This window comes from Saccostrea cucullata, unplaced genomic scaffold (assembly GCF_032062105.1).
Source record: "Saccostrea cucullata isolate Sc308-1 unplaced genomic scaffold, CSIRO_AGI_Scuc_v1 ctg2986, whole genome shotgun sequence".
Taxonomy (NCBI): Eukaryota; Metazoa; Mollusca; class Bivalvia; order Ostreida; family Ostreidae; genus Saccostrea; species Saccostrea cuccullata.
The window spans coordinates 13,997-25,620 of NW_026933766.1; the positions used below are offsets into that span (position 1 = coordinate 13,997).

An 11,624-nucleotide genomic window follows, 5' to 3' on the forward strand; every position below is an offset into this window, starting at 1 on the left:
TAACTTTCAGTGTCTTTGTCAGTTAATTTTAAGATAGTATCTTTCTCTCATAGTTATCTAAGTTGTTGTATTTTTGTTTAATAAGCAGTAGTGATTAGTAATTTTCCTCATTTTTTCAGAGGAATTATATTTAACTGAAGACATCTCATGGATTTTAAAAACCTCCCTATGTACCTCATTATAGCTATGAACATTAAAATGTCTGGCTCGAGAGAAACAGATGAAGTCACACTTGCTCAGATTTTTTCTTAAATGAGCACATTATCTTTTTATAAGGGTAGTTATTTTCCATATAACGGGTAATTTCTGTGGCTCATGTCGTTTGCATTTTTGCCCTTTTTAATTCATTTCAATGGTAATACTGTTGCTTTTTAAAGCAGAAAATTCTATGAGAAATTGAGTCAATGAATGTTTTGAAGATGACGAACAGTGAATGATCCAGAACAAAAATTGTAATTAATGCAAATATGTAAATAAGGCATAAAACAAGGATCACAGGAAATCACAGCTGTGGGATCAGGTGCCTTGGAGGACTAAGCATCCCATAACGATCCGGTCACACCTGTTACTAGCATAATGTAATGATCAGAGAGATGGAATATTCCGTGCTCAGTTTCATTATCAAACAAAGCTGAAATAGTTCAGTCATAATAACCACAGAAATTATCCATTGTATGGTATTTTTATGGTAGATATTCTGTCATTCTTCTTCCTTTCTCTTTTTATTTTTTTTTAAAGCTTAAAGAAACAAGGTCTTTTTTCTTCTGACTATCCCCCTTTTTTAAGGTAATTTTTTTTAAAAAATATTTCTTATTAATTCAAATGACAATTATTTATATTCTATCTCTTCTTTCTTTCTCTTATTTTTTTTTACATAAATCTTATTTCTCTTTTCTTTTTGTTTTTTTATTTAGGAGTTGTTGTTTTTTTTTTAATTTTAAGGTAGTTTTATTTTTTCTCATATAATTTAGTTTTAATTTATTTCCTTATGGCACAGACGTTTCGTTTAAAAGATTTAATAGAAAGAAATATCTCTTTCTTTCTCATTATTTCATAATCAGAGATATCTCAATGACTATCACAGGCTGCCTCTATAACTCATTATAACTTTCTGTCTTTGTCATAAAGTTATCTAAGTAGTTTTATTTTTGTTATTGTAATGATGTTTAAAAAGCAGTAGTGATTAGTAATTTTCCTCATTTTTTTTCAGAGGAATTATATTTAACTAAAGTCATCTCATGGATTTTAAAAACCTCCCTAATATGTACCTCATTATAGCTATGACCATTAAAATGTCTGGCTCGAGAGAAACAGATGAAGTCACACTTGCTCAGATTTTTTCTTAAATGAGCACGTTATCTTTTTATAAGGGTAGTTATTTTCCATATAACGGGTAATTTCTGTGGCTCCTGTTGTTTGCATTTTTCCCTTTTTAATTCATTTCAACGGTAATACTCTAAAGCAGTTGCTTTTAAAAGCAGAAAATTCTATGAGAAATTGAGTCAATGAATGTTTTGAAGATGACGAACAGTGAATGATCCAAAACAAAAACTGTAATCAATTCAAATCTGTAAATAAGGCATAAAACAAGGATCACAGGAAATCACAGCTGTGGGATCAGGTGCCTTGGAGGACTAAGCATCCCATAACGATCCGGTCACACCTGTTACTAGCATAATGTAATGATCAGAGAGATGGAATATTCCGTGCTCAGTTTCAGTATCAAAAGCTGAAATAGTTAAGTCATAATAACCACAGAAATTATCCATTGTATGGTATTTTTATGGTAGATATTCTATCTATTACAACCTCCCTTTATACCTTAATTATTGTAGCTTTCTGTCTCTGTCATTAAGTTATTTAAGTTGTATTTTTTAAATGGTAAGGGTGTTTAAGGAAAACGGTAATGATTAGTAATTTCCCTTTATTTTTTTAGAGGAATTACATTTTAACCTACGATATATCAAGAATTTTAAAAACCTCCCTCTTTACCTCATTAAAGTTTTGAACATTAAAATGTCTGACCTATATTTTGTGTCATAATCTACACTGTTTTTTCAGTACTTGCTTTTGATGCAATTCAAATAATTATATTAATATTTATATGGTAATAAAGTTGCGAGGTCCGTTCACAACTCCTCCTGCATCCAGCGGCACCTGGCAACGGACACAGGTTTTCTAGAGCTTTTTTAATATCGATTTAAATCGTTCTATCTCTAGTTTTTTCCTGGCCGGCCCTGATGCTATGTAAAGGGGGTATTAAGAATTTTAAACATTTCCTGTCATGGAAAGAAAAGGACAGATTGTGTCATGTTTTTTCTGCATTACGAAATATATTTGTATGTTATACATGTACATGTACATGCATGTAAAACTAATAAAATAAATTACGGGCGTCCAGCAATCACGACTGGCTGTTAGGCATTGTATGTTTGTGTTGTGGTTTAGTCTAATGTGAGTAGAGTTAATACCCAGTCTTACTCATGGGGTACATCCACATTAAGCTTTGTTTTCAGGTACCCTGGTATGCCAGAGTTTTGATGTATGTTTAGTTAATTTATTTCCATAATACCTTTACATATACATGTATTTGTCCATCTCTTGTTTTGTGGTTTTTTAATGTAAATAAAGGTGTATAAATTTCTTAGTTCTCATGTTTTTTTTTTTTAAAGGACAATTTTCTTGTTATATGAAATGGTTTAGGTACATATAAAACTGTGTTGTACAGTGGTCGGGGCATTTGCTGTAGAGTTATGTCCAAACAATGAGTTGATCCTTACGTCGCAGGTTTGAATCCGGAATATTCCCACCATAGGACATTGGGGCCAGTGTTTCCGGTGAGGTCCTGAGTCCCCATGCAGTATAGGTCTAAATTTATAGTCCTCCACCGGCAAATGGTGACATCACAATATTAGAGAAATACTGATCTTTGGTATTTGGAACAATTGGGTTTCTCCTATGACAGTGATTTAGATGTCAAAAATACAAAATACTCTCAAACATTCTTTCTTGGTACCACTTAGTTCAAAACAGCAAATGTTAATTAACAGTACATGCATCTATATGTCATGCTCTGTTAAAATTCAGAGGAGAACTATACCAATGTAGTTTGGTTGGAAATAAAAGTCTCAAGACTATAAAATGAGAACAGACCTTAAATATCTGGGTAATTGAATTTTTTTTTATCAATTTTTGTATATTAAAAATAAGTGTATAGATCTATTTAAATACTATGCAAATGTGTGACTTTTTGCTTACATAAAAAAAAACATATACATGTATGTAAGTCTTAATGAATTACAAAGTACATTCTGTTTTCTGTTTAATTTAAAGTCTTCGAAGCGTGATAAACTTTATGAAAATGAAAAAAGGAGGTGTTTTCCCGAATAAAAAAAAATAGAAAGTTGAATTGTCATTTTGAGCAGTGCATTTCTACTAAAGTTAGGTTTCGAGATCACCTGAGAAATTCCAGGTTAAATTTAGATACAGCGGTAGAAAAAAATATGAAAATGAAACAAAAGAAAGAAAGAAAAACAAAGCAAGCCCCTCCCTTTTGAGGCTTTTATATAGGTCTCAGTCATCAAGCAAGGTTATTTTCTCAGAAAACTTTTGGAGTCGAAAGTTATTCGGTAAAAAAATGTTATCTTCAACCGATTAAAAAAATTTCAAAATAAATTATTTTTCATTAAGAAATTCAATAAAATAAGGGAATCAAACGTGTAAAATTGACTTGCCAATAAGTTTTATAAACAAGAGGCCCATAGGCCTTATAGGTCACCTGAGCATTATGTAACAACTTTCCAGTGATTGAATTTGATTCATGTTTTAAGCCAGATGCTATGGCCTTCACAATTTTGAAAGAGGCACCATTGATCATCATAACAATACACTTAGCAGTTGCTTAGTTTGTTTACTTAATGCCCACACCTAGGGTAGGGGAGCAAAAAGTGCATATCAACTAATCAGTAATATTCAGCAATAATCAGTAGTGCCCCTACCACACATGAACCCCTGACCCTTAGGCCTTGATATTTGATTTATACCAAGGAGCAGATTTCAAACCATTCATTCATTTTCAGTATATAAGTAGAGCCCCCCCCCCTTCTATGGTACCCCTGACCCTGGGGCCTTGGAATTCACAATTCTGGAAGATTAGGGCCCTTGTCCATCATAACTATAAAGGTATTTCATCTGCTTAATACCCTGGAGCAGAGAAGAAAATTTTCAAAGACTTAATGTATTTTTCACTATATAATCAATAGAGCCCCGCCCTGACACCAGAACCCCTGACCCTGGGGCTATAAATTATACAATTTTGGAAGAGGCATTCCTGCTCATCATAACTATGTACTTAGTTAATTTAATTCCTAGGAGCAATTTTGGTAGAGTACTCTTGCTCAAATAAAGAGATTTTCAGAAGATTTTCAAAGAATTCATGTATTTTCACTATATAATCAATAGAGCCCCGCCCTAACACCAGAACCCCTGACCCTGGGGCCATAAAATTCACAATTTTGGTAGAGGCACTCTTGCTCAACATAACTATGCACTTAGTTAGTTTATTTAATACCCAGGAGCAGAGAAGAAGATTTTCAAAGAATTCATGTATTTTCACTATATAATCAATAGAGCCCCGCCCTAACACCAGAACCCCTGACCCTTGGGCTATAAAATTCACAATTTTGATAGAGGCACTCCTGCTCATCATAACTATGTACTTCGTTAGTTTATTTAATACCCAGGAGCAGAGAAGAAGATTTTCAAAGAATTCATGTATATTCACTATATAATCAATAGAGCCCCGCCCTAACACCAGAACCCCTGACCCTGGGGCCATAAAATTCACAATTTTGGTAGAGGCACTCTTGCTCATCATAACTATGTACTTAGTTTGTTTATTTAATACCCAGGAGAGAGAAGAAGATTTTCAAAGAAATAATGCATTTTCACTAAATAATCTATATAGCCCCGCCCTAACACCAGAACCCCTGACCCTGGGCCATAAAATTCACAATTTTGGTAGAGGCACTCTTGCTCATCATAACTATGTACTTAGTTTGTTTTTTTTAATACCCAGGAGCAGAGAAGAAGATTTTCAAAGAAATAATGCATTTTCACTACCTAATTATTTAGCCCCACCCTAGCACTAGAACCCCTGACCCCAGGGCCATGAATTTCACAATTTTGGTAGAGGGCTCATTGCTTATTACAATCATGCAAACAGTTTGAATGCTTGATATCCAGGAGTAAAGAAGAAGATTTTTTAAGATTGCATTAATTTTAGTGGTTTTGGCCCCACCCCCAAGGCCCCAGGGGGGCAGGGGTCATGAAATTCACAATTGTTGTTCCCCTTCACCCATAGATGCTTTGTGCCAAATTTGGTTGAAATTGGTTCATTGGTTGCAGAGAAGATGCTGAAAATGTTCAAATGTTAACGCACAACGCACGACGACGGACGAAAACGGATAGCAATAGGTCACCTGAGTTTACTCAGGTGACCTAAAAATATAATTTCTTCAATAAAATTAAGAAATAACTTGTCCTAGAACAGGATATAAATTGTTTTTACCAACTTGTTTATTTTTTATCATGTTTGTGAAATTTGAATGTCACAATTGAATAATGAAAAGTTTAAATTAAACCTACTATTTTCTTTTCCTGGCTGTAAACAAAATTCATATGTGTAGTACAAAAGCAACATGATTATATAAAATTGAGATTTGACCAGCAAAGCTTTTTTTTTTACCCCTTGTCATGCATCACCATGGAAACCACAGAAAGGTTAGAAGACAAAAAGCTTCAGTTTTTAAAATAATTTTAAAGAACAGCAACTAAGGAGTATTCTGACTAATTATGGGCTATTTAATAATGATAAAAAAAATGAAGTTCTAAAAGGATTAATTTAAAAGCAAATCTAAATAGCTAGACTAAGTCATATGTTACCATGGCAACACAAATATTCTAAACGTTTTACAAAAATGAAAAATTGCAAATATTATCTCCCAAGTGTAAAGTGATGCATATGAAATAAAGTTTATATTATACCTTTTTATATAAAATCTGCAACAAGCTAATAAGCATGCTGATGACAAAAACATCCTAAAAGTAATGACAAAACAGTCTTACTTACATTAAAAATAAAAATCACATTAAAAAAACCTTTGGAGGGGGAATATTCATAATTACAATATTGTAAACTTTGTGGTTTTTATTCTAAGGGAGAAAAAGTATTTCGATATTGCCTCATTTGCATCGTTTTTTCCTTAATGCATTCCTGTCGTATCTATAAAGATAATGGGGTGGGGGCATATATTGTGTCCATAGCAACCAATTCAGGCGCAGATTCAGGATTTTTTTTTCCAGGGAGGGGGTATGGTACGCCGATTGGTTCAAAAGTATTTTCTGCACAACGATCAAGATTTTATTCCCGAGCTAGATGAAAAATATGCACCGAGTAAAATAAAAATGCACGTATAGGTAAAAAAAATGCACATAGTTTGAAAGATTTTAAGACCAACATAACGAAAAATACACAAATACGAAATATTTTACACAAGTTTGCCTCTAAATGCAATCCTTAAAATTGGGCTTTCCTTCAAATAATTCAATATTTACATTTTACCTTTATAAGGGAAAAAATCAATATAATTCAATGATTTACGAAATTTATATAAAGGGTCGACGCGCGTTAAGTGGATTACATACATGTTTATTCATCAAAGTCACAATCAGGCAAATATAAAGTATGAATAGCAAAATATGCTCAGGTGACCATGAGCCTCTTATAGATATTTCATATTCTTAATTCATTGCCAGTCTGAAATTAAACAACAGAATTTAATTAATGATGTAAATTAAGTTTGATAAGGGGGGGGGTATAAATTTTTGGCCCGTAATTGGAACTTCTTAAATCTATTTTCTCATATAGATCAACAACAAATAATATTCAAATTTATTTATTTATTCAATTTGACAAAAACCACATGTGGCGCAAGTCATACATGTATACAGTAAACAAATATAGAATATATAGTCACATAGATTTTCTTATATTACATGCATCACGTATGAAGTTACAAATATTTCTTGTAGAATTAACATCTGCTGGATTAAGAATTTCATAAGTTATATATGTATTATTAAAAAGTGTACAAAATTCACTTCTTAGTTGTTTATAAAGAGGACATACAAATAAAAAATGATGTTCATCTTCAAATTAATAAGTGTAAAGCGTTTTTGAAGAATTTTTCAAAATGTGCAAACTTTTTTTTAAAAGTGATTAAGCAGAAACTCCTCGAAAGCTGCCATATACCCAATCAATTTAGTCACCCCCCCCCCCCCCCCACACACACACACCCCTCTCCCATCAACACACACACCCTCCCTCCCTCTCACACACAAACACACCCTATTTGCCTGTTTTTGGAAATAGGCCTAGATAAGATGGCAAAGTTAAGATAAAACGTCTTCTGTAAATGATAATTTTATTAAATTTGTTCTTGTATAGTGTACTATACATGTATCTGAACACCTGCATCACATAGGCGCTTGGTTTCAGGATGGCGTATTTTGTGTATTACATGTATGTGTTTTTCTAGGTGTGTCTGAATACCCTCATCAATATAAAAATAAAAATTCACTGAAATTAGCACGTTTTAAAAAAAGTCATGTATACTCTTTTTAAATAAAGTACATATGACATTTTTAAAACGGGAAAATTTCAGCGAATTCTTATTTTTATATTGACGAGGGTATTTAGACACACTTAGAAAAACACATGATACACAAAATACACCAGCCTCAAACGAAGTGCCTATGCTGCATCACATTAGGCTTTCGTCACGTACCCAACTTAAGTACTAGTTTTACCACTATCATTTTTAGATTGCACATGTAGTGTGGTGTACACATCAATCAGTAGGAATTATTTCATTTTGTGTTTTAACTGGATTATATTTCATGAAGTATACATGACTTATGACATTCGGTAAGTACAAGTTTTGGTATAGATTTGGGTAAAATAGTCTGAAATGCAAATGGTTAGGTTAAAGTTTAAAGGATCAAAGGTCATTGGATGCTACAATAGACGAATTTCACATTCTGAAGAGTTATCCCCCGTTGTCGACGTTACATTCGGTTACAAGATCCAGAATTTTTTTCTAGGAGGGAGGGGGATTTCCAGACTAGAATTTCCTGAGAAAAAAAGAAGTAATGGTGGGGTCTGTTTTCTAGAGTGGAGGGCATCCAAAGTCATTTTTATTTGCTTCAGTATATATAAGAGTCCTGCAAATTCCGGGGGGGGGGATCTCCCTATCCACTCCCAGTCCCTGTAATGACATGACTCCTAATTAATAGGAAACTTTTTTCATTTCACTATACATAACTTTGTTTCTTGTGTTATTGTGTTATGTAAATTTAATGGTATAAAGGTTATGAACCCCTGGAGGTCATCCCCTAATGAACTGGAAATGTTAATCAATGATAAGATTGCTTGACATTTTATTCATGAATTTGTGTCAACCTATCCTCCTAGAAATAGGAATGAAAATCATTGAAAGAGATGGACCACATTAAACTATTTGTATATATTAAATTTTTTTAAATTTTAAATTTTTAAATTTAAAAAGAAGTAGTAGTTTGCGTACATGAACAGACAGGGGTCTGGGAAGGGGCAAGGGGAAGGATCGAGTTAATATCTCTTTACGTCTTAATGGTTGAAAACTCCTTAAATGAATTTTGACCTGAAATCTGACTTGTCCTCATTATTTTTCAAGTGGTGATGTCTCCATATGAGTGAAAAATTCTTGAGAGGGATGTTTAACAGCAAACAAACAAATGACATATAAAAAACACAATATTGATTTGCATTAAGAAATATGCAGGGGATTTTATCCATGATAAATCTTCTTCTCAAGAACAGCAAGGGCATTATTGTTCCCTGTTTTTTGGGAAAGGGTGGGGACATTAAATCTTCTCATTTGTCTGTCAGTCTGTCAGAGTGTCCATCTTATTGATAGTATGTGCATCTGTCAATAAATTTAACCTTGCCCCATGGTCATCACTTTTGAATAATAAGAGATAGGGCTTTCATATTTCACATGTACATTACCACAAAACTTTCTAAATTAATATACAGTGTACTATGATTTTTAACCCAAGTGAGACATTAATTGACCTTAAAGTTTTACCTACTTTCCAAAAAATAACATTATTTTAGATTGATCATTTTGAAAGAGAAAACATAGGACATTAAAATTATACACATATATTGCATGTGAAAAGACTTTTCTAAATATATAATGACTTTTCACTCTGTGACCTTGACCTAGAAGTTTAACCTATACTTTCCAAATATATTACATTTCATTATAACTTTTGATTGAAAAGAGATAGGACTTTCATATTTGACATGTACATTACCTGCAACAAAATGTTTCCGGGCATGTTATGATTTTTTCCCATTTGACCTAATTTTCTAAAATTGACATATGATAGGGGTGCATATTTGACACACAATCTGCCATAAATTATGGCATCCTATTTACTAAAACACAGAAAGCAGAGGACCACAATTCTTTGAATTTGCTTGTATAATCTTGATATGGAAACATCCTCATATAATGTAGATTCAAGTTTTTTATGCCACGCCATTAGGAATACATGTATAGTTTTTGTCATGTCCGTCCTCCACCCTTCCATCTGTCTTTCCATCAGGCTCAAAGAAACTATTCTAGATATTTTTATCAAACTTCATATGCTGATAGATATTGAGGAGAACTCTGCAACTGCATCAAATTTTTTTACCTTGACCTTCCTTTGACCTTAACCTCGCTTTTATTAGACTAGTGTTTAGCTCAGTTTCTAATTCTAGTTTTCTAGATTCTATTCAAGATAGTCTAATCAAACTTCATATTTTGATGTATTCTGATGTAAACTATCCAACTGCAGCAACATTTTTTGACCCTGACTTTTCCTTTGACCTTCACTTAACTTTTCTTTATTAGTGTTTAGCTTAATTTTTGAGAAACCATTCAAGTTGTGTTAATGAAACTTCACATGATGATACATACTGATGTAAGCTTTATGACAATGCTACACTCTTTTTTACCTTGACCTTTCCTGTGACTTTGATCTCACTTTTCTAAAATTAATGTCTAGATCAGTTTTGAATAAGCAATTCAAGATATATTTATCAAAATCATATGCTGATACATACTGCTGAGAGCTATTAATGCATCAACTTATTTTGACCTTGACTTTTCTGACCTTGACTTCACTTTTTAAAATTAGTATTTATCTAAGTTTAAAAAAAACAATTATATTTTTATCAAATTTCATATGCTAATAGTAAATTCATACTGATGTAAGCTTTTCAACAGCAACAACATTTTGACCTCAACCTTTCCTTTGACCTCCCTTTTCTTAAAAAAAAGTGTTAAGCTCAGTTCCATTAAATCATTCAAAATATTTTTATCAAACCTTAAATATGCTGATATGTATTAGTGAGAGCTATTCAACTGCATCGAAAACTTCACCTTGCACAATCCTGTGACCTTCACCTCCCTCCTCTTTAATTTGTATTTTGCTTAGTTTTAAAGAAATAATTTAAGATATTTTTTTATGTTTAGCATGCACTAATACATAATTTCATTAATTTGGTGAGAATTTATTATCTATATCCAATTTATTTAGATTTTAGTTTCAATTCTAAAGAAACTGTTCAAGATATTGTCATCAAACTTTATACACTAATACAAATTTTCATGTAGCATTAGTAATATACATCCAGCGGTACATTCATGTCCTATAGACATATTTCTAGTTTTTCAAATCATGACCTCAAAAGCTAGGGTCAGGCCACAATTAGGGATCAAAGTTTTACATAGGAATAAAAGAAACAACTCTTCAAATTTCTTCTTTTCAAGAACAACAAGAGCATGATTAATATAGAAACATTCTCAAGAGGTGTAGATTCAAGTTTGTACAAATCATGACCCCCTGGGCTAGGGATGGGCCATTTTTTCCTGGCTCTTTTTGCCATCCACATGAAAATGCAAATTTTAAAATCATTTTACACATACACAAAACAAACCAATCATTTTCCAAATGATCATGATTTAAAGTTAAATGCATAAAATATTTGAGAAGTTCTTGGAAGCGGGTGATTACGTAAACATATCAAATATAAAAAAAAAAACAACAAATTTTGACCCCAATTTGACCCCGGGCAAAATGAAAATTCCGAAACCTTACTGCAAATCTCTATGACACCACCAACTATCTCCCAAAAGATGATTAGGCTACTGTGTAAAATGTAAGAAGAGTTCAAATTAAAAAGACGGGACTTTTTGCATAAAAAACGTCATTTTTCGACCCCCATTTGACCCCCTGGGGCAAAATCAGAATTCTGAAACCTTACTGCACATCTACATGACACCACCAACCATCTCCCAAAAATAAACTCAGCAGGCAGAGTTTTGATGCTGTTTACGGAGATAAATGAAAACAAATTAAGTGATACATGCCCTATATGGTTGTGCAGATAAATTATCGTAGAAGACAATATATGGTAACAAAAAAAAATTGCCAGTGCATTTCATCTAAAAGTGTAAATGAGTGCGTTT

General features: G+C 32.6%; 1 long non-coding RNA gene across 1 annotated transcript; it reads left to right on the forward strand.

The window, feature by feature from the left end:
• The first annotated feature begins 952 nt into the window (after positions 1–952).
• Positions 953–2,644, forward strand: LOC134239307 (uncharacterized). The gene is made up of 2 exons (XR_009986204.1): positions 953–2,368; positions 2,402–2,644. It is a non-coding gene; the product is annotated as an uncharacterized LOC134239307 (long non-coding RNA).
• The last annotated feature ends 8,980 nt before the right edge of the window (positions 2,645–11,624 follow it).